The sequence below is a fragment of the Sparus aurata genome, chromosome 19, assembly GCF_900880675.1.
Source record: "Sparus aurata chromosome 19, fSpaAur1.1, whole genome shotgun sequence".
Classification (NCBI taxonomy): Eukaryota; Metazoa; Chordata; class Actinopteri; order Spariformes; family Sparidae; genus Sparus; species Sparus aurata.
In genome coordinates this window covers 19,267,992-19,292,702 of record NC_044205.1, presented here as the reverse complement: position 1 = coordinate 19,292,702, position 24,711 = coordinate 19,267,992, and the positions used below count along the sequence as shown (strand labels likewise).

Genomic DNA, 24,711 nt, shown 5'->3' with positions numbered 1-24,711 from the left:
CGCCCGCAGCGCAAATCAATTAAGCGCATTGAGCTGTTGCAGAAGGACGGTGGCAGCCATGCTTACACCATCATCTCACAGATGTACTGCGTAAAATTCAGCGTTTATACATCACCAGCCCATAAACATGTCATGTCACGCAGCTATTCACCGCTACCCCACACACAATTAGCCCGGACATCAAATCAATACCCTTCTTCTCAATTACCCCGCGAGATGCTGAGACATGTGTGGAGGTGATAATAAAGTCATGATGGGGGTGACACTTGACCTCACATTGTCCTGCTTAGTCCTTTTCTTCTTCCTCGAGCTGCTTCTTTCGTCCGTCTGAAATGAAACGGAAGAAGCGCTGACAGCTTCTGGAGAGCCGAACTCTCAATTTACATAGTTCTCCCGCAAAAATGTGCACTTTAACAATTGAATTGATTCTTTTTACGTGCAAGATAGGGGACGACTTTCTTGCCTGTTCCTCCGACCCAGACTAAAGCTAAACCTTAAGTAGCTGCGTTTGCGATACAGAAACAACAAAATGGTTTCGTCAGCAGCATCGTTAGGACCTCTCATCAGCCTGTCAGTGCGAGGAGGTCACCGGTCATCCTTTAACCTGTGCAAAGCTGAGATAGCAAAGAGAGAATATTCTGCCAAGAAAGATTATTTGAGAATTGCCTCTCGGGGGCTCTTAATTATTAAGCCAATTTCCTCCTCTTATGAATTTTACCGTTACTCAAAGCACTTACTGGGGCTGTAAATCACCACTAATGACACAGCCGTCCGTCCTCCATAAAATACGACTTAATCCAGCTTTAGTGGGCTATCATGAAGTTGTAAAGTAATAACCAATCATGACACATTGTTGGCAGTGGTTGAAAAATGTATTTATATCCTCATTAGTCATTTTTACTAATGGTTTAGCTGCGGTGACCGTGCCCAGTGTTTACCAGGAGCTGCGACAGGTGTGACAGTTGGTATTGATTCATCCAAAGAGCCGAGTGAATAGCCAATAGCCGATGGTGGGGCTTAGAAACACCCTCCAAACTGACTGCTGGGAAGCAGGTGGGCGTCAGCTGCCCTCATACATCACAGCACTAACAGCCTCCTCTGCAGACAGTGGGGGGAAAAAAAAGCGCTTGAGGCGAGAGCTGGAAAAAATGTCAATAGAAATGAGACAAAAAGGGAGACAGAAAAACAGAGAGGCAGAAAGAGAGGGAACAGCGAGGCCTGAAAAACAGATCAAACTGGAGGGGGGGGGGGAGAGAAGAGAAGGTGATGTAAGAAGAAAAAGCCGGCTGTAAGTAAAACAAAGGAGTCAGCTGCTGGAGTCGTGCACGAACAGCTGGTGCCAAAAACAGAGTCGAGGACAAAGTGGGTTCTGTTTGGACTGGAGCGGGGCCAAAGCTGGGCCGGGTTAGCAGGCAGGGAGCGCCGCCAAAACCAGAAGAGGCCTACGGGAAGATCATTATATAACCGAGAGGGGAAACCTCACAGGCACAACAGAGATGCTCTTGACTCCCTAATGATATGGCTTGGTTTAAACCTATGTCAAAGGGGAAGGCAGGGAGACATTAAAAAGAAAGAAAGGCATCTATAAAAAGACCAGGAAGAAGGAAAAGAGGAGAGTGAAGAATGCAGCCCATTGTTTATCCATTAACCACTGCAGCAGAGACTATGCTGCCTGCCTCCTCTCTCACTTTAGAACAAACCTCACACTGATTCATGATCATATATAAAAACACTAAATGGAAATTCTGCACAGGTAACTGGGCTTGAGTGGAAACTGTTACAAAAGCCAATCCATTTTGATCCACTTTTCACACTTTCAGCAACGTCTTTGCAAAACTTTAAAGAAATGTGGTTTTCATTTCCTCCTCCGCTCCGCCTCGTAGTTTACATAAAAAGTGTTAATCCTCTTTTTTTTTTTTTGTGAACCAAGTGTCTCACAAATAAAACATTTATTTTGTCCATTCAACATGTGGCGGGACATAATGAAATCAGTGTGTTGGATCAAGTAAAGCGAAACCATTATGGGTTTTTTCTTTTCAATTCTGGACAAGAAATGACTCACTTGACTGGAAAAACTGTGAATGTGACACTTATTGAGCCATTAAAGGGTTAGTTCAACTGCCAACAGCAGTCAGACTAAATAATGCAGAACTGAATACAACAACAGACCAATAACTGAAGTGTGTGAGGTCTGTTTGTGTTGTAAATTGTTGTTTTCAACAATGTATGCATGGTTGGATGCAAGTGTATGGTTGTTTGTCAGTGTGTATGTTTGAGTATGAATGTGTCAGACAACTGTGTGTATGTATCAATATATCTTTTACTTTCTAGATACATAGATATAAATCTTTTGATATATATATATTTTTCTATATATTTTTGTAAACTCTGCTTCTTTTAAGGTGTCAACTGTGGGCATAAATGCTCATAAACTAAACTTCAATTACACTTATCTGCCCGATAAGTGCAATAAAACAATAAACATAATTATCGCAAAATAACTTTTCCTCGATAGATATATAAGGCATAGACCAAAGAAGATGACCCACCGGACAATAGCCCAAGGTTCAAAAGATGAGGGCATTGTTGGAAAGAATGCAGCCCATTGCTTAACTTTTCCAGAATTAGAACCAAGCTAAACTAACCAGCTGCTGCCTATAATGTTGTAGTTAAGGTCGATTTATGCTTCTGTGTTGAATCAGCCAGTCCACTAGGTGGCATTGCATTTATGCCTTCTCCTCCAGTACTCAGCAGCAGCGCTAATACCAAGAAGTGTAACCTGTACTTCCCCCAGTAAACACACCAACCTCTTCCACTGCTGCAGTCCCTCCTGATCTGCTGGCTGCTGCTCATCTTGGGTTAAACTTAGCTGGACCTGTTCCTTGTGGCGGGAGCATCTCTGGCAAAGAGAGAGCTAACAGGCCGGATGTCCAAAAGGGAGGGCTGCCCCTCCACGAGCTGCAGACACTCGGCTCGTCCACTCTGCCGAGACCAAAGATACAACTGTGAGCCAAACAGGTTGGTGTGATTACCAGGGAAAGCACAGCACATATATATAGAGAGAGAGCAGTATATATTTTCTGATCTAACTTTCAGCAAGAGACAATGAACAATAGTGAATGAGAAATTTTTTTATACAAAAAATAATGTATTTCTTAAAGTTGTTAAAGTTTTATGTTGTTGGAACCATTTAGTAATGTACACAGTTACAGCATCTAGTTTGGCCTTTGTGAACTCCATGTGAGTGTCAAGCTATGCTCTTTCTTTTTTTATCAGATATTTGACAGAGTGCCAACCCTCCTCATATACAGCCCAGTTTGGAAACGGCGATCGTAAAGATACACCTCACTTATCTCCGACTCATACGCTTTCTATGCATTAAAAATCAGAGGCCTTTGTTTCACGCTCCTCTGAGGTTTAGGACAAGTTAAAAGCCCTAATTTGTGGAATTAGCACTTTTATGTTGGAGGACTGAACTCCTCTGTGAGCTTTTTCATTAGGTTTTGAGGCACTGAGCCAATTTACGAGCTACAAAATGACACAAGAGAAGGTTTTAAGAGACACCGGCTCCTTTTGCTCATGTTGTAAAGGTCTTATTTTAAAACCTTTGACTAATACACATTGAATACTCCACAGTGGAGTGTTGAGGTACGGTTGATAAAAAAAAATAATGGTTTCATTGTCCATAATGAGGATTATGGCAACTGACATCTGAAAAGACCTCCAGCCTTCATACATGAGAACAAGACATCCAGACCAGAACCACAAAACGACAACGGCCATTTTTTTTGTGGTCATTAATTCTTTATGCTTATATTATCACTCTTCGTTGTCATACTGTATCTCTTTGTGGGTATTTAACAGGTCTCTGTAGTTGTTTGCGTCAAGTTGTAGTCATTTTGTATCTCTTTGTAGTTGTTTTATGTCTCCTTTGGTCGTTTAGTGTCTCTTTGTGACTGTTTTTTGTCTTTGTAGCTGTTTGCATTTCTTTGGAGTCATTATATGTATCTTTGTAGTCATCTTGTGTCTCTTTAGAGCCATTCTGTGTCTCTTTGTAGTTGGTAGTTTTAAGTCGTTATGTCTTTGTTGTTGTTTCATGTCTCCTTTGGTTGTTTAGTGTCTCTTTGTGACTGTTTTGTGTCTTTGTAGTTGTTTTGACATCTCTTTGTAGTCTTTTGTGTTTCTTTACTATTGTCCTCTGTGTATTTGTAATTATTTTGCATCTCTTTCTATCATTTTCTCTTCATAGTTGGTCATTTAGCATCTCTTTGTAGGTGTTTCCTTTTTCTCCTCACAACACAGTCACATTAAACATAAAACCAAGTGGCCCCTTGACCCTTTGTGGCCCTGGGCCTGTGCCCGGTGGGCCCATTCAGTAATCCATCCATGGATCCTGTTATGATTAATAAAACACTGGCAGCTATCTGGATGAACGGGTTGGATCCAGTTACTGGACTTTTGAATAAATCAGTGCTGCAAGCCTCTTTGTGGAGGCCATTTTTTTCTCACCTGTTCTGATTTCGTGGTGTGTTGTTTTGACCAGTTCTGTTGGATCTTTCACAAGCTGCATCCGCGGACAGCTGCGGGAGGCAGCTGCTGGTCCATAGAAAGGGTGCAAACTCCCAACAGACTGTGGATTCATGCTGCACTTCATGCTCACCCACTGATGGGATGGCAGCGGGGCACTCGGCAGACATGCCTAGACTTGTTCCTAATTGTTCATCGAGGGGCTGAAATCCAGCTCATTCCTTGTCTGTTTTCCTCATGTTCATGTAGCTTCTTCACATAAAGGTGATTATTTTTGATAAGCTGACACGAGGTCACCAGTGATGTCGAGTTGACATCAAGATAATGGAGGTAATGTCAAGTGTGTAGCCTGCAGCGAAGTGTTTTTGACCCCGTGCCAGCCGAACACCCACTGAGACACATTAGCAGCCCTCGTTTTCTTCACAAGCATTACCAAAAAAAAAAGCACAAATAGGCTCTGACTGCTAAATACGGACCTAGATGGTGTGCTAATCACCGCCTTCATTGTTGGTTACCGTCCCTTTTATCTGTTTCTGCCGCTGACGAGCCGCTGGAGCATGCATCAAGGTGTTAACATGATGAGCTCTGCAAAAAAGAGAGGCTTGTTAGCAGATATTCCTGAGTCAGATTGGATTGGGAATACTGCAGCAAGTCAAACTAAATCAGTGTAATCATCAGTCCTACTCTCGCTGGTGATGAATGGCTCAGCATCACAGCAGCGGAAAGTAGGAAACTTTAGTTGTAGGTGTGATTTTTATCTCAGGACCAACTCAAAATTATTCCTAATTTGATAAATTGAGTGGAATACGAAATTCTTTTCAAATGCTCAGGGGCTGCCTCTCCTTTTTATGGTGAAAATCAGAGTAATTTTCGTGACTGATGTGTTTCTTCACCGTCTGGCGGCAATAAACAGATAATTATGTTCAAGTAGGTGTTAGTCTCATCTTATATTGGTGTCACATAATATGGACAACTTTAAATCAAACCTAAAACATCTGTCTGTCCCTTTCAGCTGCACCTTTAATGATTTTGTTCGCACTCGCAGCAACAATACTCAACATAATCTGGCTGACGCTCTTTACTGTGTTGTGATGCTGCACTAAAAGTCAGTAAATCGTGACAGCAGCAGACATAAAACACTCTAATGGACACCGACTCTTCTGAAACACACTTGCGTTGAATTTAAATCACCTGATGCCAGAATGAGAAATGTGTTTTGGCATTTAAAGTCATAAAAGCAAATCACATATGCAACAGTATATTAAACCGGGAGGGCATGCATAGCTCATTGTAACATTATTACATGCTGCATTGGCTTTCATTTTGAGTTATGTGTTCATAAACAAAAAAGAGAAAAAAAAGTTTGAACTGCAAAGTTGAATTTTAGGATGCAGACAGCAGCTGCATTGACTTTATGAGTAGGTTTATTAAAGTGAAACTCTTACCAAAATGCAACTTAGGCTTATTTTGTGTATGTATATGAGTCAAACCTTTGTGTAAAAGCAGAATTACGATGGAAGAGGCACTTTTAAGATTTACCGTGTTTTCGTTTTCGGGTCAAACTCATTTTAAGTGGAAGTGCTACGGGCACTTTTAGCATAGCATGCTATAACATCAAAATTGCTATTTTTAAAACACTAAGAAAGTTCGACACAACATGAAACTTTGCTCCTAGTATCTCCAGGGTCTCTACACAAGAACACTGAGAATATTGTGTACACAGATTTTACAAAAAAAGTTTTTGGACAACTCAATAGCAGATGTTTCCTCCACTCGCCGCTGTCCTGCCAGTGAGAAGTATCGATTTCTGGATGCAACGTAACATGGAGGTAAGTTAAGGTGGAACACTCCTAAAGCTCAGTTCCATATAAGTGCACAGATAATTCATTAATTTGTCATTATTGAAAAACAATATTGACCTTGAAGTTGAAAAAGGAGCCTCATATAAGAAACAATACTAAAATCAAAAGCCGGAAAAGTCACTTGAGATATCGCGTGGATAGTTGTTGCCGAAGACGGCAACAGTCCACCTTCATTCTCCTCCAGGTTACGTCACATTCTGAGATCGATACTTCTCGGCTGCCATGACGACTGGGAGCGGAACAAGCTACTGCTAAGGTGAGTTGTTAGAAAAACTTTCTTTTTAGCAAACTCAGTGTACACAAACAATGTTCTCAATGCTCAAGTTCATGTGTAGAGACCCTGGTGATACTACGAGCAAAGTTTCATGTTGTGTCGAACTTTCTTAGTGTTTCAAAAATAGAGATTTTGACACCATCGCTAAAGTGATCAGAGACATTAGTACATTTACTGGTTTTATATCTAAGATAAAATCATGGCTTAAATCTACTCAATTATGCACCCACCAACCATAAATTCAAACATTAGCTCACTATTTTGTAATCTTTTTAGTGCTGTATCTTAACATTGTTTTGTTGTGTTTTAACATTGTTATTTTATTCCTGTTGTGTTGTATTGTGTTTTAAGAGTGTGAAACCATGTTATTGTTGTTGTTTGAAAGGCTGTTTGTGTGATGAGTTTGTTTTGGGTTTTTTTGTTTGTTTTTTTTGTTTGTTTTTTTTGTTTTTTTGTTTTTTTTATGAGCTTGTCTGTGTTAGATTTATGTTATTTGTTCTTGCCCAGGGACTACAGATGAAATTTAGCGAGGAGCTAATTCTGGTACGGCTGAGAGCCGTGTATTGTCCCTGTTAAATAAACTAAATTAATTTTTTTTTAAAAAGTGCCCCATGCACTCCCATTGAAAATGAGCTTGACCTGAAAACAAAAACACGGTAAATCTTAAAAGTGCCTCTTTCGTCGTAATTATGCTTTTACACGAAGGCTTGACTCATAAACATTCACAAAAAAAGCCTAGGTTGCATTTTGGTAAGAGTTTCACTTTAACACTGGTGTGAAGTCAGTCGCGGCACTTGTTTTGGTGTGAGTTTTCTAGCTGTGATTTAAAAGATTTCATGAAATTGTGTATTTTTTGCCTTGAAATCCTAGTCTTACATTACTTGCCTTACAGCTATGCACATTGTTGTCGAGGGACAAAGCATACATGATCATCTGATCCGTCTCGTCATGAGGATCTGATGGTGATTTCAACAAAAATATTATTTTGGGGGTATTAAATCCATACTGAGGTGATCACATTATGAATGTCACGGTCAGGTGTTGTTGCAGTATGAGGATTTTGAAGCTAACCATGATATTAAAAAATAAGATACTGATATCGTGTTAATAGTACACATTGTGATTCACTTTAAATTTTCTTTATTTATATGGACCAATTATTATTATTCACTCTCTAAAAATAGTGACAAAACACACAATAAACAAAGTAAAATTTGGACTAACAGCAATTTACCACAGATATTGCCAGAATATCATTATCCTGAATCGTTTGTCCACGTCGAAAATCTGTTGATGTGACAGCCGTATTACAAACTACGACGAAATACGACAGCAGAGGTACGAGTCTCCTATAAACACTAAGAAAGATGTAAATTAGAAGCCCCTCTACAGTCAACTTCACTGTGATAAATCTTTAACAGCACACAGTACCGATCAGTGAAGCAGCAATAAAACATTTTAATCGTCATCACTTCAGACTCACCTTCTCAGTGGAGCTCCGTCGCTGTATGTTACGGTTGATCTACATTTATTAACGACTAAACACCTGGCTAGGTAACAGTGTTCAGTCTTCTAAGTGATGGACAGTGGCCACCAAATATAAAAGCTTCTGAATTCAAATGCAAACAAAAGAAAAAAAGAAAAATGGGAGGCTTGGATGAAAATGTTCTGTCACACAGCTGGCTTGACAGTTTGTTGACAAGATTTGGGAGCACGGAGAGACAGCGAGTCCACGCCGTCTCATCTCGTACAGCTGACAGAAGGATCCTGTCCAACACAACATGCTGTAAGAATCACTTCCACGGTGTCCGTCGAGCAGCTGCTCCGCTGCTTCCATTCATAGTCAGCGGCAGAATGTAACCAAGTACATCTACTCAAGTGAAAAAAATGTAGGTACTTTACTTTTTCACGTAAAAACCTTCCATGGTTCCAGCTTCTGAAGTGAACGGACCGACAGCTTTTCCTTTTAATTAGTTTTATTAGTTTTATCTATTTTTTAATAATTTTTTAGGTCTGTTCTATCGGCTGGACAAAACAAGCATTATACCAGCGTCACTTTGGGTAACCGTGAGAACATTTCTTATTATTTTCAACATTTTTACAAACCAAACAATCAATTGATTATTGGAAATGTTACCCAGCAGATAAATCCACAAGGAAAATAATCATTCGTTGCAGTCCTGTACAAAATAGTTAAAAATGAGTTCCATTACAACAGTAAGTCCTGCTTTTACATGAATGCATGAGTACAAGTCACAGTCACAGGTGACATTTTTAATGCATTTCTTGTCTCTACTTTTAATACTTTCTAAGATCTCTCTACTTTTACTAAGGTCTTAAACACTTAGGCACTGTCCAGTCATGTTAAATGATCTTCACTGGCAGACTGAGTTCGCTCAGTTGTCGTAGAGTTGAAGAAGTCCACATTTCTTCAACAACTCGATCCATCTCGTAGCTGTTATGATGCTTTCAGTCATTTCACATGGCCTTCATGGTAGTTTTCTGTGTTTTTTTAATCCTGGTCCTCGAGGAACCCCTGCCCTCCGTGTTTTTTGGTCGTTCCCTTCTCAAAGCAAAACGCCTGATTCAAATGAGCGGGTCTTTATCGGGCTTCAGCAGAGCTTGATGGCGAGCTGATCGTTTGAATCAGGTCTGCTGGAGCAGGGAAACACCTCAAACCTGCAATGCAAGAACTGAAGAGCGCTGGTCTGCATAAGATAAGACATGTGAATGAAAATTGACTTAAAAGTTTGACATTACAATTGTGAAAATTCAGATTTTTACCCTGCTCTACATATAAGACACTCCTCAAAAATCTGGTTAATTAATGAATAACTTCACTTGATCACTTGGTTTAACATTCCTTCCTCAGCGCTGAATGACAGCCTGTATTATCTCCCCGGTAAAGCCGGAGCTTCTTTCTGATCATTCCCCTTTTCGAGCTACCAGCTCCTCGCTCGCCTTCAACACCTCCAGCGAGCTGGCAGATCGACTAGGAAAAGCCTCCTGCTCCTCTCGGTCGGTGGACTCACTCGGTTGTACTACAATCCCTTCTTTGTGTTCTTTCACTCTAATGGCTTCTTTATAATTTCTTCCTCTGTTCAAAGGGCATGCAGTACTTGACTGGCTGTAAATCTGTTTGGAGACTAATCTGCCACTACCTACCAGCTGCTCTCTTGGCTCTTACCAGGGCCAACATTCCCGTTGCCATGGAGATAACCAGTCATGCCAGTTACACATAAGGCCTGGCGCTGCGCCGAGCCGGCCGAGTGTTGTGAGCGCGTGCGTGCTCGTGTGAGTGTGCCTGGATAATGTGCGTCTGTATTATTAGAAGTCAAACCGTGTGGTCTGTCAACCGCCAGAGAAAAGAAGAGGTTGTTGATTAACTGCCATTACCAGCTGTTTGTCAGTGTGAGCCTGTTAAGTGGTTACGCGCTGTACAGTATTTCTTTCTGTGTTTGTGTCTGTGCACAATGTGCACAAGAGAGTTGGCCAAAGTCAACTGAACGTTGGCTTTTGTCTCATTGTCTAATCGAAGAACACTAAGTACATGCAGCCGGTTATCCTGCCTCGCAGGCTCAGGACTGATGAGTGGCGAATGGGCCAAACACAGCCTCTCATACAGTCTGTACTAACTAATAAGTCACCTGTGGCATCTTGTGCCATCCACTGGATCATATAACTGAGCCAGTGTCTGCAGCTGTTTGGATTTAAGAGGTAAATTCAGTTATTTTTAACCAAACTTAGTAAAGTAAGGTTGACATTTTGAAAAATATGCTTATTGTCTTTTTCACTGAGAATCAGATGAGAAGGTCGTCATGTCAGTACAGTTAATATGAAGCTATCAGCAGCAGCTAGTTAGCTTAGCTTAGCCTGCAGACTGTAAATAGAAGGAAACAGCTGGCCTGACTATGTTAAAACAATTTGTGGCTTAAGGAGGTCGTGTGCAGAACTTTTTCGTGAGCTAAGCTAACTGGCTTAAGGTTATAGCTTCATACCCTATCCTCCTGCCTACAGGCATGACAGTAGTACCAATTTTTAAATCTAGCTCTGAATAATATAGCAAATGTGTGTATTTACCAAAATGTTGAACTATTCCCTTAAAATCTTTATACCAGCCCAGAAATATTACAGCAAACAACAGATAGATGTCAAAGTTTGTACGTAGCATAGGCTATGTAACGTATTGACATTTGTACAAAGCGTGCCATATCACATTGAAATTACATGTTTGTTAAGTGACTTTGACATTGGTAGTTGGAGGGGACAGTGTTGGAGTTTGGGTAGACCTTTAGGGCCTTCTCTCGCCGTGTTTGTGGTGACCAAAACAGGTATTTCAAGCCGAACCTTGATTTTTTGCCCGACTCTAACTAAGTAATGTTGGTGCCTGAACTCAGAGAACAAGCAAAGCGTTATGACAAGAGAGAAACAGAAAACTGAAAAAATGTAAAGTTGGGCCATGTGTAGGTTTTTCCAACCTTTGCAACATCAGGAACTTTCAGTTTTTTGGGCCATCAAGTGTGGAAATAGTCTCCAGGATTATGATCAGTGCCTGCTTTTATTTTGAAATTACGGCTTTGGCTCCCATTTCTTAAATTCTTTTGGTGCATTCAGGCTCATATAACTGTGTCTTTGTTCGTCAATGTGTTTTTTGTGTGTCCTTTGAAGAAGAGAGTCACAGACACCACGGTAGATTGTTAAAATGAAATTACCAGTGTACAAGGAGCCTATTATCTTTGCTTACACGCCAGGATTTTGGCAACAATTAACAATAAAGATAAGACCTTTCGTCATTTATTTGTGTCTGGAAATGATCAAAAGGCCTCTAGTTGTTTTCTACCCAAAACACAGAGGAAAAAAAAAAAAATCTTCCAGAAATAGCAACTTTATGACCCAGGATCGGCTGAAATTTGCTCAAATTCTGAGTAAAGCTCTGATCAAGGACCACAAAAGGCAACAGGGTTTTATCTAGTGCCAGAAATTTTGAGTCATCATTATAAGGATTAAGCTGAAATGAATGTGTAGAAAATCATTTTTCAGCATTATACTTTATTGACTTAAGTGTGTGAGTCTTTGAAACTGAAATATGAAGCTCACGAGGACCTTGTGTGTTCTCTTTCTGTGTGTTCAGCGCAGAAGTGCTGCCAAAAATATGTCACAAATTTGGCCCTTTGATGTTGGTAAAAGTCGTATGCGAAGCCTCAAAACATTCAGCTGCCGTGAGTCACACAGGACACAGTGGTTTGAGACAAAAAAGATTAAAAAAGCTATTGTTGTCCATCACGGCACGCACATGCGTTACCTTTGCACCACTCGTTTATGATTTTCCCGTGTTCTTTCCAGGTATGCACGAGGCCTTTCACTGAACACCACTTGCGACATGTGCAGGGAAGGAAACAGCTGTGGTTTGGTTGAAACCAGGTGAGAGCATGTGCTGTGTGTGTGCTCTGGCGATGACATCACACATTCCATGACGTCGACGTGGCCACAGTGAAAAGGCAGAGGAGAGGTGAGGGGGCGAGCTCACACACCGCAAGTCTTCAATTATGTTCTGCGTTCGATTGATCCTATTTAAGCCGCAGAGACCTGTGAGGGAAAATATCTGAAGGGAAAAAACCCTGATGTTCACAATATTGTCTGTTTATTTCACACATGGAGTGTAATTCTGTATCTACTTGTTCCAGTGATTCACTTGAATGAGTCACTGGATTTATTTTTCGAATTATATTTATATTTAGTGTAATAATTGGCTGCACCGATACATTGAATGCAAAATCCCACATTTCTTTTTGTCATTGTCATATTGGACTAAAGATGCAATATGTAAGATAAAGTTAAGCAAGCACTCAGCTGAAACGAGTATCTGTTACAGATAAGCATCATCCAAGCAGGTCTGACTCATAATTTGTATTGAAAAATATTTGTTCTCTCTTCTTTAATAAACAATAAATATAGCAACTCCTGATCAAACCATCAATTTCGACTTTGGATAAGCCCCGCCCATTCTGTGTTATGTCCCGCCCATTCGGAGGGTGCTAAATATACGTATACAGATGATGGCGAACTTATTCTTCCCTGATGTAAGAATAGATGCAGCATGATTAACCGCTAACTGAGGCTAACTGTAGCTTTTTTTTAGCCAGCTAGCTCAGTTAGCCATGCAGCTATCAACTCATGTCGCTCCGACCAGGGCTCTCACTCAGGGGACGACAAAGACCTTAACTGATCCACCTTAGCGGAAATTCAATTTGACACTGCAGTAATAGAGAACAAACAGTGTGCAAACAATAACAAAAAGTAGCAGTGCAAAGGTAGGGACTTACTAAGAGAAAAATACATTAAAATAAACTCAAATAAATACGATAAAAATCGGATAGAAAAGCTATATGCAGATGATGAATGTGTTTCCATATATGTCTGCAAAGTAGTATAGTGACATAACAAGACATAACAGGCCAGGGCTAGCTGGTTAGCATGCTAACTTAAGTAGACATTTCTGCAACAGGATACATTAATGTATTTGACATAATGTCAAAACTGTTATTTCTGCACATTCTGTCGATAAGTTAAGTTGGTTTTAACATGAAGGAATTTTTCACTCTTCCTGTGTTCATAAAGAATCCATTCAGAGTTTCAGCTGGAGAGTCCTGGTGGTTAAGATGCATTCAATGCAACTGCAATGTCCTTGGCTTGAGTTCAGCTTTGTTGCATGTTATGCTTCTCCCTCTCTTCCTGTAGTAGTATGATCACACATGTATCCGTAAAGAGCACTTCCTGAGCTGTATGTTTCTGCAGTGACAAAATAGGTGAACTATTTGGTTACCATTCTCTCTTAGGATGATGATCAGTGACTGCTTTTATTTTTAAATTTAGATCTCACCTCCAGTGCTGAGTGTCATATCCTGTGATGTGTTTTTGGCTGAAAACCTACGAACATGTATGCATGTGAACAAGACATACCTGATGAGGGTCTGCTTCAGAATCTGTTGAAATTCAAGTAAGTACATTGCTTCAAAATCTGAATATTTTACGTTCAGTGTACAGGAGATTCAGATTTAAGAGCACCAAAGCAACCCAAACAACTTCTCCTTCTTGACCTTTTACCTAGAATTTGTTGATTTCCTCCATGTGATTCATGAAAAAACCCTGCTTCCTCTTTATCGATACCATTTTTCTGGTTTTAACTATGTCTTGAACTATGATTCACATTCTGAGGTTAACTTTTGAGACCTTTTTAATTAGGCTTGAGTTTAGTCAGTTTTAATCAGCAGTCTGATCATTCCTGTCATTGCCTATAAAACTATTCTGAGCTCCATGTTATCTGCTTCATCTTTGCTGTTTTTTAGTTGAGACTGATGCTTTCTGTCTGTAGTCTGTAGCATCAGTGACATCTGTTAAATGACTCAAAAGGATGAGTAAATTCAGCACTTTTGAATATGAATAAATCTTTTATATTATTGTAAAAAAAAAATAGATAAAATGCAGGATGATTAATTCAGGCGACTTTAAGCCTTTAAACCCTTTATCCCCTGCTTTATCACCTGCCTCCATTTTGTTTGGCGGCAAACACTAGATAATAGGAAACTGAGTGAAAAAGACCCAATTCCCACTTACCTGGCACTCAAACGTGGATTTCCAGTTTCCCGGTCTGCAGATGTGATTACACTTAGATTGAAGGCACCACTTCCAGACACTGGAAAGACTATTACGGTGCGGGCTGCAATTCAGGTTTCGGCTCTGACTCTCAGCAGGTATCACAGAGGATGAACCTCTTAAGCTGCTTTTCACAGGGCTAACAAAACAGCAATATGTCCAATGATGAGCCGCTGAAGCGGTGGTCAATAGATCTACAGGAGGCTTTGGTGCTCTAATCTCACTACGTTACCACCTCAGAATAGATGAGAAAATGAGGGACAAGAAATGTACAGTGTCGGGCGAGAGAATATGGCGCTGTGATGCACTCTGGAAAGTAAATTAGAGCCCACACAATACCATAACATATCCTGTATTTATATGGATCTGCAATTGTGCAGAGCTTGCCAAGTGTCCAAGAGGGTAATTGGATGAGTCTGTGATTAAATGAGCGAGGCATGGGTTTCGTCACAGTCCTCTAAATTAATCCTTGCACCCTGATTTGCATGTATTCAAATGCACATTGTTGTCAGAGTAGAACACGCATGGAAATGATTGCCGATGACTTGCCAACACCAGCCCTTCGCTTTAGTCGGTATTAATCCCCAGCTCCTGGCCTCGAGCCATGGCGGGAATGTGTGCTGGAGGACGGCCGCGTGCCCTCTCTCAGCTGCCTCCTAATCTTACCCCCCAGCCTCAGGCTCGCTCCGACCCCTCGGCCCTGCCTGTGCGGTCCAGCCAATCTTTTCTTCTGGTTCTCTCCTGCCCCCTAAAGCACTGAACACAGCATCGGCCTGTGATGGTCAGCTCTGGTGGATCCCTGACTGATTCCCTGAGGCACCTCTGAATAAAGCAGGTGGAACATGCGACGGTCAGCTTCATACGAGCACTCTCCTAATGCATTAAGTCTGCTATATGATGAACTTTACATTACAATAAATCGTTCTGACTGTAATCTTTCTCATTGTTGTTGGAAGATGATGGAAGAGGGAGAAATAGCGCTTGGCAATCAAATATTCCCATGTCGTTGGTTTGCTGGCGTGCTTCTTTGAACCTTCTTGATTCACATGCATTCCTCTCCCAATAGGAGCTGTCACTTTGTGTGGACATTGTCCCTTCAGTGTGTGTGGCTATAGGGAGCGTCTGATGTCCACTCCGGGCCACTTGTCTATGATGTGAATGGGAAGACAATGAGACCCCCAGTGGCTCCCTCTCTCCATGACCCGCCTGGGGTCTGATTTGCCTTGGCAAGGGGGACAGAGGCCCAAAACAAAGCCGAAGGAGTCTCCAGTGAAGGGGTGCAGAGGTCAGCCCCAACGCCCAACTAACAGGCCCGTCCTCTAGTTTGGGCTCCTAAATGGGGAAGGGACACAGAGGCGTAGAGACAATAGGATAAAAGGGACCTCCAAAACCATTAAATTCTGAGGAAGTGATGGCCGTGAATGATGACAGAGTCTGAATAGAGACTCTTGAGGTGGGAGGTACGCTCCATTAATGACCATGGATGCTCCATTATGGCAGCCCTGGGAGGTGGTGATGAGGTGGTACATTTTCTCCCATTAGGCCTCTCTTCTCCGAACGAGGAGACACTTCCAGATTGATGCAGGAATCCTGGTCGGGCCTGTATAGACCCCCGCTGTGAACCTCAGGGACAACGTGACAACGCTCGGGCCCCTTTAGAGGTAGGACGAGTCAGATTACTGTTTGTGTAACATCAAGCCTTTCATAGCCCCCTAAAGGACACTTTGATTGATGGACTTTCCCTTTTGCACCGAGCGTACAGGAGGATGTGGTCATACAGTCCATGGCTCCAGCGTTCAGCATAATGGATCTGCTTCTGATTGGTTTTAGCAATTCAACTCTGTCAAACTTTTCTAAAGGCTAAAAGGGATCAGTGATGTTAATGATGATCTACTAATTTCTCTCTGTCAACACTGATATGATGGACGACCCGTAGAAATGCATGTACAGTTTAAGTATGAATGCGCTGATCAACATCTATAAAAATCACTCTATAAATTCAACCTCATCCCTGTTAAGGCAGATTTATTTTGGTGTCTGCATTGAGATTACAGCGTCAACATATGTTGCTCGTTTATCCTTGGCATTAAGTGTACTTATAGTCACCAGCTCTCTCAGGGTTTTTTTTTTTTTTTTTTAATCTCAGATGTGATTGCAGGCCATTAAACATACGTTTTTTTTATTGATTGAATGTCTGTAGCGAAAGCCTGAAAGAGAGATGACATGTTATGATCTTCACCATGAATACGGACAATCCTCGTCCTCCTCCGCTGTGAACTTTCTTCCTGAAAAAAAAAACTCCACATCCCTCCCTCCAACTCCCCTGTCCTTTTACTTGGACCTGTTCCTGCATCTGTGATGTCAAAAATAAAACTTTTTCCCTGTCTGGATCTTTTTTCTCCCCCCACTCCCACACACTTCACTGTTTTACACAAACACCCGGGGAACACTGGGAACATTTTGTGAGCGGTATGAAGTCCCACGGTTTCGAAAACACCAATTCTGTTATTCTGAATAGTTTTCCATGATTCCTCTGAATCGAGGACTCTCCTGCGTCTTTATGTTAATCAATAAAACTGCATTTAACACTACGAGGCTTTCGGCAGACAACCAATTTGCCCATGTGTTGGTTGTCTGTGAATCTAAATCTAGATAAAATATTCCGTGCCGAGAAGTGTCGTTCAGTGAAAAACCTCGACTGCATAAGAGTGTCAGCTAAAGCGCATAGTTAAAATGTAAATTATTCAGGTTTTAAAGTCACCTCAACAGAAGGCGTTTAATAATATGCACATCACAGGTGGGTGCAAGGCTGTTGGAAAACAGTGACACAATTCTCAGAACAATTAATAATTCAAGTACCATGAAAAGAAAACCCAATTAAATCAAATAAATGTCCCTCTGAGTGGGTTGTAATAGCAAACTACTTGAATGATTAGCATTTTGAGATGTTCCTTTTCGGCCATACATGGGCTGATTGTAACGTGACATGAAGAATAAGACCTTTAGTTGCCTGTAGATGGATTTTCCGCAACAGTCCAAATTATGTGACTTTATGTTTGCTCTCGAGTGCACCTTTCCTCCACTAACAGAGAGCAACAGTAGCTAATGTAAGTTTAGAAATGGCATCTGTTAACAAAAATCTAACAATCAGCTTCCAGCCAATAGTTTGACATTCTTGGAAATATGGTCATTTGCTTTCTTTTCCGAGAGAAGCGCGATACCTCTCTCATGTTTGTGCGCTAAATATCAGGTGAAAGCAAGGAAGCTGTTAGCTTAGCACAAGGACTTCAAACGGGGTAACAGCTCACATTTGCTCTGTCCAAAAGCTTTTAAAAAATACAAAAAAAGCCTACTACCACCTAGAAACTAGTTAAGGTACATATTGTACCGTGTTTGTTGAATCCATACGAACACAGAAGTAGAAACAACACGAGGTGGTTTTACCGGGGGTTATGTGCTGGCCTATTTCTTGGCGAGGTGTAGTGACTTCCTGGAGTCACAGCTAGTTTCTTATCAACCTAATAGACACATCAAGATGCCATGAAGTTTGTGTTTTGTATGGATTTAAGAAACAAGATATAATGTATTCGTAAGTGAACTCTAGTGATGGTGCAAGCTAGACTTCATCATTTTTGTACACAGCAATGTTAGCTGTTTCCCATCGCTTTCAATGTTTAAACTAAGACAACTAACTGCTGGCTGTAGTTTATGGATCCATGCAGCTTGTCTGGTGTAATCCAAGTTTTCAGAAGCCCAAATTGATTTGAAAAGACATAATTTACTAAGCCAATATCTTCACTGTAGCTGCTAAAGTAAAAAACTTTAGCATCTGAAGTTAGTACACATGCTTAATAATGCTTTTTCAAGTCATTCTGTAATCTCAGGGCTTTTAGACACTTGGATGATGCCGAACGTTCGGTATGGATGTATTTATGATATTTTTTGTTTGTTATTTTTCTTCCATTTTAACTTATCTACTACTACAGTTGTTCAGGAGAATGCTGCTACCCTCGAAAGCTCCAGTATTGTTTTGTAATCTATGAAATTATCTGACTTCCCATCAGCATCAGGGTGAGTGACTGAATTTATCATTTTTCGGCGAATTTATCCTTTAAGTAAGTTTAAACAGTAAAATCAATCTCAGTATTTCCTTCATTGAAGGACCAAGGAGGTGCCAGATTCCATGTTATTTTTCTGCACAATGTCTGTGTATGTTATCTGTAAATTCCGATGTAACTCCAGATTCATGTTAAAAAGCAGAAGCATGTCTAGACTATAATTATGTAGCCACAAATAGCTTGATTTAAGGAAGGCAGCCACATGTTTTACAGTAAGAGTCCTTAAAAGCAATACTTCACAGCTGGCTGTGAATGCTCAACAGTGCTGTCAGGAGGATTTGACTTTTTTTTCCATGCAGAAAAATGCAGCAGCCAAAAATAGGCATTCCACACTGTGAGGAATTGCTTGCAGGATGATATTCTATAGCAGTTCTCCAAAGCCACACGTGGCTCAAATCTTGGGCGGCAAACTCTGAGCCGAGATAAGGAATGCGGCTACCAGCACAACACATTTGGGGCATAATTTGGGCCTGTGCCTAAATCAGGGTCAACAAAATAACCAAGCACAAGCTCCATACATGTCCAGGGCACTTCTGCACACTCCTCTAGTGTCTCCGTGTGGTGGCACTTTCAAGAGAAGGAGCACTACAGACTTGAAGTGCACTTACGCCATCTTTGAGGTTAAGTGCCTCACATGTTGTTGCCTCTTCTGCACAAAAATAAGGAGATGCTTCCTGAGCCTTTCTAAGGAAGGCAAGAGTTTGGACCAGTGTTCTTTATTTTCCGGAGGTAGTTCAAAGTGCAGCAGACAGACGAAAGAGGGGTGCATACACTGGCATGAGGATTCAGCTGATCAAAGCAAGTGCACTAAACCTTTCACCGAGGGAGCGCTCGCTGTCTGCAGAAGGAGATCCCTGCTGCTGACAGAGTTAAACAGGCTGCAGTGGGAGTAACGAGGGGGGAGACCGCCTGAACTGTTAACTAGCAGTAAGCATGCTAATATGCTAATGACAATATGCTAATCACAATTCCCGCATAGGCGCGGGGATTTAGCCCGGGCAATGAGCAATTAAACAAGGGTCAGGTTTCACCTCTGGGAGCAGCCCGAGAGATAAACACGGCTTACGTTAAAGCTACATTGATTGATGTAAACTGAATTAAAAACTGCTCAGATGAGAAAAGACGTAAAGAAAAGATGTCAAATTGCACTTTATATATACTAGAGTGAATATATAGCAGAAAAATTAACTGGGATTTAAACTATTGGGTCGATTGATCCATTTTCAGGGCCTGGTTGTGTTTGCTACTCAAACACAAGCAGGCCTCTTTAGGAAAAGGTCTGTTTTCCAAAGGTTGCACTGTATCTCTAACTCGGCTACAGTACATGCTTCTTGTTTAAGGGTCTTTGTTTGTTAATTAAATTGGGAATTTGCTTTTGTGCCCAGTGCACTGCAGCATACATAATTTAATTTTACATCCATAATAACCCCCAGCCCCCGCCCATAGCCGGTGTCATGGCCCTGGAACGAGTGAACTGGTGCTCGCTTTTGATTCAACTGTAATTAAAGTGGACTGATGGACAATTAGTCTGGTCTAATTTCCAGGATGGCACTGGTTGTGTTCTCACCTTTGAACCGCAGGGCTTGACACCAGTCTGACCCCCTCGGCTGGTTCTACAGACGGCTGTGTCGGGGTCAGCAGGGTGGAGAGGTCACCCATACTATGAATTCTCAAAGACTTGTTTGCAGGGATTTGACGGATGTGCATTCGTCAGTATTGTTGTCGCCTTTAGGTTTAATGTCGCTTCAGTGACGCGTGTCAGGTCGTGGGACAAAAACCTGGAACACTCTGGTAGATTTCTGAGTTTTTTCTGCAGCGGTTTTTAACCACATTGGCCTGCCAGAAAAGTATAAATGAAAGGAGTGCTTAACTGCAAAATTATTCCAAATCGTTCCATATTCATTTTCTTTGTGATTATGCAGAAGACCCAGATAAGATCCTGACTCTGTGGTGTTAACCTCCAGACTACAGAGGTTAAACCCTTAACCAGAGACTCTGGAGCCAAAAGATTTTTCCTCTTAGACTTACTGTCCTAAATGTACCGGCGTGTACAAAGACTGGTGTTACTTCAAAAAGCACCACACGGCAGATGACTTGACTGTAAACATGTTAAGTTAAAGTGACACCCTTTTGTTAGCAATGAAAATGCCCAAACTAATAAAGGCGCCCCTTTATCTTCATTAAGGAGAGCTGACCTATTTGTGTTCCCATTGTTTTGGTGGCCTCGTTAAGGTCTTCATGTCAGCTCATCTCCTGCTAATTGTCTCTGGTCCAAAATTAAAGACGAGGGTCCATTATTTGAGACTCATTGTTCAATTTCTCAGTAATTCATGTAATTGTTTAATTAGGATCGAGAGCATGGCGTCACATCCGGGCTAGCTTTTGGTTCACCAGTGGGTCTTTTTAAGGAGACATCGGGACAATTCACTGACATGTTTGTGGCGACAGAATTGGTGTTTTAAGTCGAAGCATGATGTTTTCCTGATGCTAACCAAGTGGTTTATGCCCCTAAACTTAACCTGATGTTAAGCACAGCATAGAAAATTAAACCTCAAGAAATTTAAAGTTGAAGCTAGGGCTGTTTCAAAATAAAACTATCACACTATCTATAGAAAGTTTGAGAAAAAGCTCAGAAAATTCTTTAACTTTATTATGTTTTTTTCCTCTTTTCGGCAAACAAATGACTCTTAAAATGAGTGTGGGTTGTGAAAAGAAAGTCTAGAAATCACAACTGTACAAAAAGGTTAAAAAAGAACAATTACACTTCATAAATCTTTCCATTTTATGGCTGTTGGCAACCAGCTGTATGGTGCATAAGTAAGAACATGAAGAAATGATAATGAAATGATGTGAGGCACTGTCGCATCTACATGATATTATCATATGTGTATTATTCAGTCAATATCAATATAACAGTTTTAAATATCATGACTTTGGTCACTATTGGCATATTGGTGAAAGCCCTAGCTGCTAAATAAAAGTAAAACTCGCTCTCTTCTAAAATCTCTATAATTAATTATTTACACAAGAGTTTATGCCAACAACATATATGCAAACATGCATGCTATTAAAATATACATCAGCCTACGTTATCTCAAATGAAGTGTACTAACATGCTCATTAGATCTCGTTTCATGTTAAATCACCTCAAACGTTTTCTTGTGACAGCCTTAAAGGACATCGCGTCCCAACACTCATCTTATTACCGACGATGCCTGTGCTATACATTAATATATTCATGCACATGTCATCAGATGTTCACTGTTTACGGTCAGAGCACAAAAACACAAAGCAAGTCGCCCGGAAACAAATGAGCATTGAACAGCAATTGGGGTAATCAGCTTACCCCTTGACGCAGATTGTTCGAGGCACTCGTTTAAAAACCCTTTTTAAGGAAGACGCTTTCAATTAAAAACTGCCTTGAGGAGGTTTTTTGGCTTCGGGACTGCAAAAATGATTTATCTTAAAAGTTCAATCTGGTCGTTATCATTATTTTAATTATTTAAATTCCCATTAAAGGAGCACTACGTAGTTTTGGGAAGTACATTTCCATCAGAGGAGGAATGTAGTTTATGTGCCTAAACAAACTAAATATCCAAACGCTCTCCATTTTAATGACTCAATAAACTGAATAAACAAACTGACCTTGAAGAACAACACAATTTCATACTGTTTTACTTTGTTTATATGTGGCGGACCCTGCCACACTTCTATCTCCAAACAATGTACTGGCAACCTTATTTTCCTCAGAGAACAGCTTGTTTACTCAGTCATGGCAAATAATATATTTATTTCTGAGTTTGTATTATTACCTCCATTAATATTGCAACATATTTGTTTGAATTTTCTCTCCAAAACTACATAGCGCCCCTTGAAGGTGACAAGAGCCTCTTTTACAACCCTGGTATTGGACATCAGACATGTACCAACAAACTTAGTCATAGTACAGGTGACTTCTCATGATGGGTTGTCATGGCAACCAGGTGAAGCGCTCACAGTTTGCATTGTTCTCTGAATCCCTGGCTCTGTGGAGGCCTGAACCACACAGACTCTTGACAGGAGGCTTATAAGAAGTCCAAGCCTGTCAAATAAAAAATTCACATGATGAGACCACATCATGGCGAGCCGGCCTCACACTTTCTAGCTGTTTGCATCCTGATAAAATGACAATGTTATTTCAGGGGAGAGGCTGGCCTAGCAACAGTCCGACACGAGCTGTGAAATCCTGACATATGCTGTTACATCGAGCACGAACGGCAGAATTTACTCGCATCACGTGTGCCTCTCTTTTCTGAGTTATGTCTTGTTCTGAGAAAACCTCATGATACTGTACACATCTGGATAACAGCAGCAACAACAGCCTCTCATCTGTTTCTGAAGATTAGCGCAAGGGTTCAGTGTACCGGCACGGGAAAGACATTTCTTTGAAATTAAAGAGGATGAAGGAACTCACTTGTATGGCCTTGATTTACTTGTAGTCAGCAGCTCTCAAGGGCGCAGTGATGTAACAGGATGGATATGCACCAACAGGTCCTGCAGGCAGTGAGAAGGAGCAGCCAACACAAACACAGACAAAAACAACATTTCAAGACAGCTAAAGGAGAACACGGACATTTGAATTGCTTTTGATTTTTTGGACCAAAAGAAGAGCGAGCTGCGTAACGTCAAAATACAGTAAACCGACTTAATAGCATCTGTTTTAACATTCACTAAACAGTTATTACGTCATAAATATGTGTACTTAAACAAGCAGCATATAAAAATGTCACAGACGGCTAAGGAGAGGGTGTTACCTCGAGTGACAGCTAGCTTATCTCCCCAGCTAGCACAGACAGCTTGCAAATTTTTGTTAAAAACGAAACACGAAAGTTACTTAACTGTAACTCGTCAATTCAGTTCGTTATTCCATGCTATATAACTACACGTGGCAGTAGCTACATTCAGTCATGACAGAAAATTTAACTCCGTCTAGCTGGGTTAGCTAGCTTAGAGCAGCAATTAGCTGTCGGCTCAGATTCTGTGATGTGTTGAATTGTACATTACTCTACAATTTAATACCTTTAAATCCGTTGTAGCTGTCAATTTTATTATTTTTATAGGTCAATCCAACTGAACGAGGCAGTAGCATAGCTTAATTCAGCTAAACTCTTGCTAATCGCAGGGCCAAAGTAATGCTGCCTTCAAGGGTTTTTCTTTGTAAGTTTATAATATACGTGGGGAATATGTTGATTTTCCCAACGGCTTCATCTCTATTCTGCCCTTGCATTTCCTCGTTACGTCACCAGCTAGCTAGCTTGCGTAATTGTTAGCGATGTTGACTTCTAGACAAGCCGAGCAGCATGTTCACATCGCAAGCGTATACATTTTGGATTAATTAAGCTAATTTAAAAACATGCAGTACTATCAAAATATTGGAGGAGAAGTGACATTGTGAATATTGCAAGGGGTTAACATTAGCGTAGCCTGCTCTCATTAAACAGCACAAAACAATAAGGAGATATGACCTAGTGTCAATATAAATGGATTGGAAATGGAATTAAAATTTTCTGAGGTGGTAAACAGTTTAATAAGCTTTAGAAATAATAGTTTACATGACTAGTGTTACTGTGTTAGTGTGTAATGTGTCTAAGCAGCCTCTACAATACATATTTGAATGTAATAATTGTAGATTAATTCATCTCTGATTTAAATATACAGGAAATTGGTATAAAAACCAGGATGTGATGTGGTACTTTATCTTAAATAACTGAAGGCAGAGCTGTCTGTGAGCTTAACTGGCATAAAATTAAGGCATGTCAACCTTTCACAATCTGCTTCAGAGTTTACTGGCCATCCGGAAAACATCAAACCATTTTCCTCCTTTCTGTTGCTTCTATAGTAGCTGCTCACTCATTCTTCCATCCAACCTGCTATAGTATAGTCTGTGGCCCTTTGCGTGTTCAGTTTAAACAGCAGGGCTTAGATCCTATGTGAGTTCTGAGAAGCAGCTAGTGTGTGCGGACTGACAGCTGATTGCGCTATGGTTTAATCTTGTTAGGGATTTTCAAAAGTGCTGCGTCCACTCAGATCTGGAGATAGGAGCGCCGCGCAGCCTTTGTGTGCAAAATTTCAATGCTCCCAAAAAGGGGGACAAAGGGCCCCCCTGGTGATGTCATTCCGCTGTCAGCAAGCAGGGCCTCGCTGCAGGAGAGGGGCCAGGACAGGACATACTGTGACCATCGCTCCCACCACCACCCTCCGCCACCATTGCCCCAGCGCCTCACCCCGATGGCCTCTG

General features: G+C 41.0%; 2 long non-coding RNA genes across 3 annotated transcripts; one reads left to right on the top strand and one right to left on the bottom strand.

Moving 5' to 3' along the window:
* Window positions 1-925: 925 nt before the first annotated feature.
* LOC115569607 (uncharacterized) lies at window positions 926-8,434 on the bottom strand. Its single transcript, XR_003981568.1, has 3 exons — window positions 8,147-8,434; window positions 2,808-2,982; window positions 926-1,098 (listed from the first exon to the last, which is right to left on the bottom strand). It is a non-coding gene; the product is annotated as an uncharacterized LOC115569607 (long non-coding RNA).
* Window positions 6,544-16,706, top strand: LOC115569606 (uncharacterized). 2 transcript variants are annotated; one of them, XR_003981566.1, is made up of 7 exons: window positions 6,544-6,645; window positions 12,007-12,172; window positions 13,537-13,660; window positions 15,071-15,166; window positions 15,383-15,776; window positions 15,859-15,977; window positions 16,517-16,706. It is a non-coding gene; the product is annotated as an uncharacterized LOC115569606 (long non-coding RNA). The 2 variants fall into 2 exon arrangements; XR_003981567.1 differs by lacking the exon at window positions 6,544-6,645 and adding an exon at window positions 9,774-9,957.
* Window positions 16,707-24,711: the final 8,005 nt, after the last annotated feature.